Genomic DNA, 6,930 nt, shown 5'->3' with positions numbered 1-6,930 from the left:
CTAGAAAAGCAAGACTTATATTTTGATTCTCCAATTTTAGTCTCTAAAGATATGGGTAAAAAAAAGATAGAAAATTAAAAGGAGATACATATGTCTCTTTTTTTAACACATAATATATATTAATAATTTACTATGCCCTTATAGAATACTAGTCAACCCCCTAACAATACTAGTCAACCCCCTAACTTTACTTGTGGAGTTTAAAAATTCTACCGAAAATGTACCAAATATTTCCCTTTTACTAGTTTATAATTACATTTGTGTATTTAAATTAATTTTTACAAATAATTTATATTAATTTTCTAAAAATATTTAAAAATTTTATATTAAGGCTTAAAACATGATTTGGGCCCTAAAGTATACTACTTTTCTCACTTTAATATCTAAACTTTTTTTCCAAATTGGTACCTGATGTTACATTTTGTTAACCGATTCAATCCAATGACATTAAAAAATCGGATGACCACGTGGCACTTTCAACCAATTTGAATGTGAGGCATTGAAATTAAAAATATATAAATTCAAAAAATAATATATATTCAAAAATAATTTAAAAAAATAATTAAATATTTTAAAATTATTGTTGACTTTGACCAGTTGTTGATCGAATGTTGACAATGGTTGACCATTGTTGAACCGAATTTTAATTTGAAATTTTAAAATATTTTTAGAAATTATATATACCTTTTTTGAAAAATATTTTTAAAATTTATTATTTTTCTAAATATATATATCTAAATTTTTATATTCTTTTTAATTCTTTTAATTTAACCATTTTTTAATTTTTGAATATATAATTTTAAATGAATAACATTTGGTACACTGTCAATGGAGTTTTTAGACTCCACAAGCAGAATCAAGAGTTGACAATTCTATTATAGAGTATAGTAAAATATTTAAAAAATAAATAAATATTCTTTAAAAAATAGACACATAACAATTTTTTAATGTTTCTTATAGAATAAAAAAAAATAGACTGTTCGTGTACCAAATACTAACTCTATCTTAAATAGTAAATAATTTTGTTTAATTGTGAAAATTAAAAGTATAAAATCATTTGCAACGTATCTTATTAAAAAGAAAAAGTCTGAGTATAAATATTAATGGTCACTAAACTAACTATAATTACGATGAAGGCAAGCGCACCTATCGAACAATAGTATAGCTATGGTGATTAGGGAATATCGTATCCACGAGGACTAAAAGTACTAGTAATTATCGTTTTTCTACTATTTAGCCGACAAATTGATGAGATTATTTTTAATCTAAAATTAACTAAACTAATTTACTAAGAAGCAACAGAGATTGAAATAGGAAAATAATCGAAGATAACCAATGAGAAAGACAATACTCAGGAAAGAATTCACCTAGACTTCACCTATTATTCTGAATCTGAATTAAACAATTTATTCACTTGTGTCTTGATCCATAGAAATCCCTAAATTATGCTAATATCTCTTTCGAGAGTAAGAACAACTGACTCTAGGTTGATTAACTGAAATCTCTTTCTAATTAAAACCCCTATTGTCGCATTAACTCGGTCTATGGATTCCCTTATTAGATTTGACTCTAATCCAGTAGATTTATGTCGTCCTATTTCTAAGATTGCATTATGCTAGACCTACTCTTAAACATGGACTTTTGCTCCATTGAAATAAGCACATTAAACTTGAATTAATATCCCCAAAATATTAAAACAAGAAATAAGAATATATAATTGAGAACAAGAATCAAGTATTTATCGCGTAAATCAGAAATCAAATAATAAGATTCATCATAGGTTTCATCTTCCCTAAATATCTAGGGAATTTAGTTCATAATTCTGAATAGAAACATCTCCAAGTTAGGATAACCACAAGACATAAAAAAATTCAATAAAACTTTTAAAAAAGTTAAAATGAGATTTTCAATCTTGAAGGAGATCCTCTTCTAAGTCAACTCCTATGGTGTTCTTCAAGTGTTTTCTTTGATCTTCTCTGAGTACTCTCTTAGGTCTTCTTCTAATTGGTATTTATAGACTTTAGAATGCTCAGAAAGCCTAAAAATTGAGTTTTTCCGCGTATTTGGGAAGCAGGGTTCGATATCAACACAAACTGGCACATGGGCATGTGGCCAGCCCGTGTGGAAATGCATGCCCAGGCCGTGTAGATCCTGGAAACAGCTCTATTTTTTTTTATTTTGGCTCGTTTTTCGCTCCTTTTACTCCCTTATGCTCACCTAAGTATAGAAACATGAATTTAGAGGATTAGGAGCATCAAATTCAATAATTTACATAATAAATCATCCAAAAACGCATTAAGAATGAGTCTTACCAAATACCTTCTCTAGTTTAATTTAATTTATTTTAAATTTTAAAATTTATTCGATGCATCGTGAAATATTATTTCATAAACCTTTCTTGTCGAGAAATTATTAGATAAACACTTTTCACCACATAAGGTATAAGCCAAATCAATAAAATTAAAACATGTAAATATTTTTTTTAGCTCCATCTGATACTATTCGCCTTTTATGGACTAAATCATTTTCAGAAATAATTTAAAGGAAAAATAGAAAAAAGAAGCTTGATCAAAATTATTGTTTTGATTAACAGAAAACGAAGACCATTGAAACTAAAGTTGTTGGGAAGATTTCACAATGACTTTCACTCCTACATTATAAGGAATATGAAAACTTCATTTTTGAAAAAATAATTGATATACCAAAGATCTTCTATGACTAATTTTTCCAATCCTTTTGTAACTCGAATATAAATTAAGGATAGAAAATTTCATAATCATTAGTGTCGAGGATCGACCCGTATAAACAATGAGTAAGAAAAGTAGAAAAAATCAAGTACACAAATTTTTTACGTGAAAAATTCCTCTGAAGAGAATAAAAATTACAGGTAAAAAAAGCTTCATTTAATGAGAGAGAAAATAAATGAAGAGTATAAGATGGAGAAAATAACCTAAATGAGCAAAATTCAAAACCCGAATACAAAGTTCTCTAAAAAACTCTCCCCAAAACTCTTCATCAAATTTCACATAAGAGATATTCTGTCAACACTCTAAATAAGGTTACAAAGACCCTTTAAATAAGCTAATATTAAAATCCTAATATGAGTAAAATATTCTTAAACTAACCAGAGTTTAATTGGAAAAAAAATAGCAGAATTTAACTGGGATAAAAAAATTCGGTTGAGTAGGGAACACATCGCCACGTTGTGATTCCTCATTGAGACACCCTTCATCGCGTCTTCGAGACGTCAGCTCTTTCTTGTTCCGATGTCAATCCTATTTTGTCCAAAATTAGAGGCACACTCCACAATTGGAGCGTATTATCAGCACACATAGTAGTTAAGATAAAGACTTTCACTCGATTTAGTGAACTATCTAATCTAAGGCTAAAAAAGTAAGTATGACCACAAATCCACCGGATTCATGAACCAACCAACACAGAGTCATGATACAACTTCAAATTTAATAATTTCTCCTACTTACCATATCATCCATGATCTCTAATTAATTATAAAAATACATGTCATTCTTTTTTCCACGTCACATATAACTTAAAAATCCAAATCACTATTTTCCCTTTTTTTTATCAAAATTAACAAAACAAAATTAGGGTTTGATTTTTAGCTAATTGTCATTACAAATCTTTTCATCACCTACCCTACCACTCAAACTTGTGATCCTTATCCCGACATTAACCCCACTGGCAATGGACATTGTAAACCCAATATTGGAAGGAAGTTGACCATTTCAAGATTGGAACTTCTCACTACCCGACATTCAGCCCACCGACGACAAGCCCTAAAAATACTCAGCATATGTAGGTATTGTAAACCCAACTTAGTATTCCAAACATGGTTTTCCCAATTTGGGTTGCTCCTTCATAATTTATACGAGATTAAGAACTCATTTATCCCTTAATAATCTTTCTTAGAAAATCCCGTAATTGCCTGTCGAATCATGGCTAATTGTGTTAATAATTATGGATCATTTTAGTAAGAGATTCGATCATAGCTTATTGTGTTAATAATTCTTGATTATTTTAGAAAGAGATGTTTCTTCTTTTGGGATAATTTTAATAGAAATAATAGGGAAATAGTAAAAAATTTGAGATGTATTTATATTATTAGTTAGGCATCATGGATGATGTGATAAAAATGGTCTATGAAATAATTTCTTGTCAAATCTTTACCTAATCCAATGAATAGATGACGTATGTAATTTTTAATAATTTTTTACACATCATTTAATCCAAATCAACAAAATAAAAATCTATATAAGCATATAATAGTGAATAACTAACAAGGACTCTTTGCTCATTTTTTAAGTAGGCATACCAAAATACAATTTGAGATATAAGCTTTGTTTACCATTGAGATTGAAAAGTTTTTTTTTTTTAACTCAAATCTTGATTTCAAACAAAAAAATTTGATAAACAAACAGCTTTTAAACTAAGATTTTAACTCAAGCCAAAATTTTTACCTTTTGTTTTTTGAAAAAGTATTTTTCAATAAAATCATTTTTTATCCCTCGATTAAACCTTTCACTTTACAAAGCCATGCCTAAATTTAACATTTTATATTTTTAAAAGCATTTCTTGACAGTTATGGTAAACACTATCAAACTTTTCAATAACAAATTTTAAAAACTTTTTTTCAGTGCACCTTTCAACATCGGTAAACTAGTCCATAGTATAAAGTTTTCTATGGTACTTTTACCTTGTTTTCTTGCTACTATGGTGCTTCTTACCTATATTTCATTTTACGAATCAATGACATGTTTGATGGTAAAAAACTTAAGGGTAAACTACACACCATGGTCACTCTAAAATAGGGTTTGTCCTATTTTGATCATTCCAAAAAAAATTTCTCATTTTAGTAACTCTAAATAAGATAATTGTGCAAATTAGTTACTTCCATTAAAATTTTCATTTTCTTTTAATGGATTGTCGATGTTGCACATTGAGTGACTGACACGTGGCATTTTTGTTGACTTTTAATTAAATTTTAGGGACCTTATAATTAGTCCAAAATTTTTTCCATCTAAACTTTATAAAGGGGTCCTTAAACTTTAGTTAAAAGTCAACAAAAAGAATGCCACATGTCAGTCATTCAATGGGTTTATGTGCCACATCAGCAATCCATTAAAAGAAAATGGAAATTTTAACGATAGTGATTAATTCACACAATCATCTTATTTAGAGTGATTATATTGAGAAAAAAATTTAGAGTGACCAAAATTAGATAGACCCTATTGTAGAGTGGCCATAGTTGTACTTTGCCCAAAATTTAAACTTGCTTCGCATTATGATGATGTATACCCAATAAGTCTTTTAGGTTCAAGTCCTAAGTCAGTAAGCTCAATACCTGTAACACCCCTAACCCGTATCCGTAGTCGAAATAGGGTTACGGAGTATTACCAGAGTTTACATTTTAGAACTATAAAATTTTTTAAAACATTTAATTCATATCATCAATCACAACAAAACCTGTCAATAGCATACATATTGTCCCTTATAAGAGCCCTCGAGGCCATAAAAAACACATTAAAAACAAATCAGGACTAAATCATAAACATATAAAAATTTCAGGGAAAAGATAAAAATTTACAAACTGCAGGGGTCACACGGTCGTGTGGCCAGGCCGCTTGACTCACACGGCCAAGAGACACGCCCATGTCTTAGGTCGTGTAAGCATTCGAAATAGGGACACACGGCCGTATCTCAGCTCGTGTCCGTGCCCGTGTAAATCACTGACTTGGATCACATGGCCAAACTGCACGCCCATGTGCCAAGCCGTGTACCCTTCGAAATAACCTCACACGCCCGTGTGCCAGGCCGTGTGTTAAGCCGTGTAAACCCTGACTTGTAACCCTTTAAAAACTACAGGGGACACACCGCCGTGTTACCTGGCCGTGTGTCACACACAGCTGAGACACACACCCGTGTCTCTTCCCGTGTGGACAAAAATAGACTATTTTACAAGCCATTTTTCTCACCTTTTTCAACATGTACCTATAATCTCTTTTGCACATATACCTAAGCCCTCAAAAGGCACCAAAATCATGCATAATCAAGCCAAACACATATGCTACACTAACATCCAACCAATATGCCAAAAGGCACCTTAAATGACAACATTAAAACATTTATAACCATGTATTCAATTTGGCCAAAAAAATTGATTAACTTCTAACTAAGTTTGCATCATTGCACAATATGTAAATCACTTACCAAAACATACCATTTGGTACCAAATATACCACATAATTATTAGTATCAAAATACATATATGCTTATTATGGCAAAACACCAATTCATAACAAGTTATATGTCATATCTAATATACACATTCAACTACTTTTCTATCTACCGTCATTCAACCATAACAAGTCATATATCAACCATTACGAGACTACTTATATACACTTTATAATATATATCATTTTACCAACACAAGGCCAAAATGCAACTTAACCAAATGGCCATTTCCACAACCAAAACACATAGGCTAACATTAGCCAAAATACCTATACATGTCATTATAACCTTAACCAAGATATCAAAATCTACCGGTATAATCACTAGATAGTGTGATAAATCTCCGACGAGCTTCTAACCCAATCAAGCTTCCGATAGTTTAAAAAGTAATGAAAAATAACTACGTAAGTAATGAATGCTTAGTAAGATCGTATAAACTTTAATCACATCTATCCATTTCAAATATGAAATTTATACATATCAAGAATAATTATATATTGATACCACACGATTCATGAAACCAAATTCAACAACTCACAAATTGAATAATTCCACAACATCACTTATACCTATCATCCCTAAAAAAGTTGGATTTTATAAAAAATTTAAATCTTTTTCAATTTTCTTCATTTCATTTTCATGTCATTACTTTCCATTACATTTATTTTCTTTAAC

This window comes from Gossypium hirsutum, chromosome D07 (assembly GCF_007990345.1).
Source record: "Gossypium hirsutum isolate 1008001.06 chromosome D07, Gossypium_hirsutum_v2.1, whole genome shotgun sequence".
Taxonomy (NCBI): Eukaryota; Viridiplantae; Streptophyta; class Magnoliopsida; order Malvales; family Malvaceae; genus Gossypium; species Gossypium hirsutum.
The sequence above is the reverse complement of the archived record's forward strand: the minus strand, read 5'-3'. Positions refer to the sequence as shown.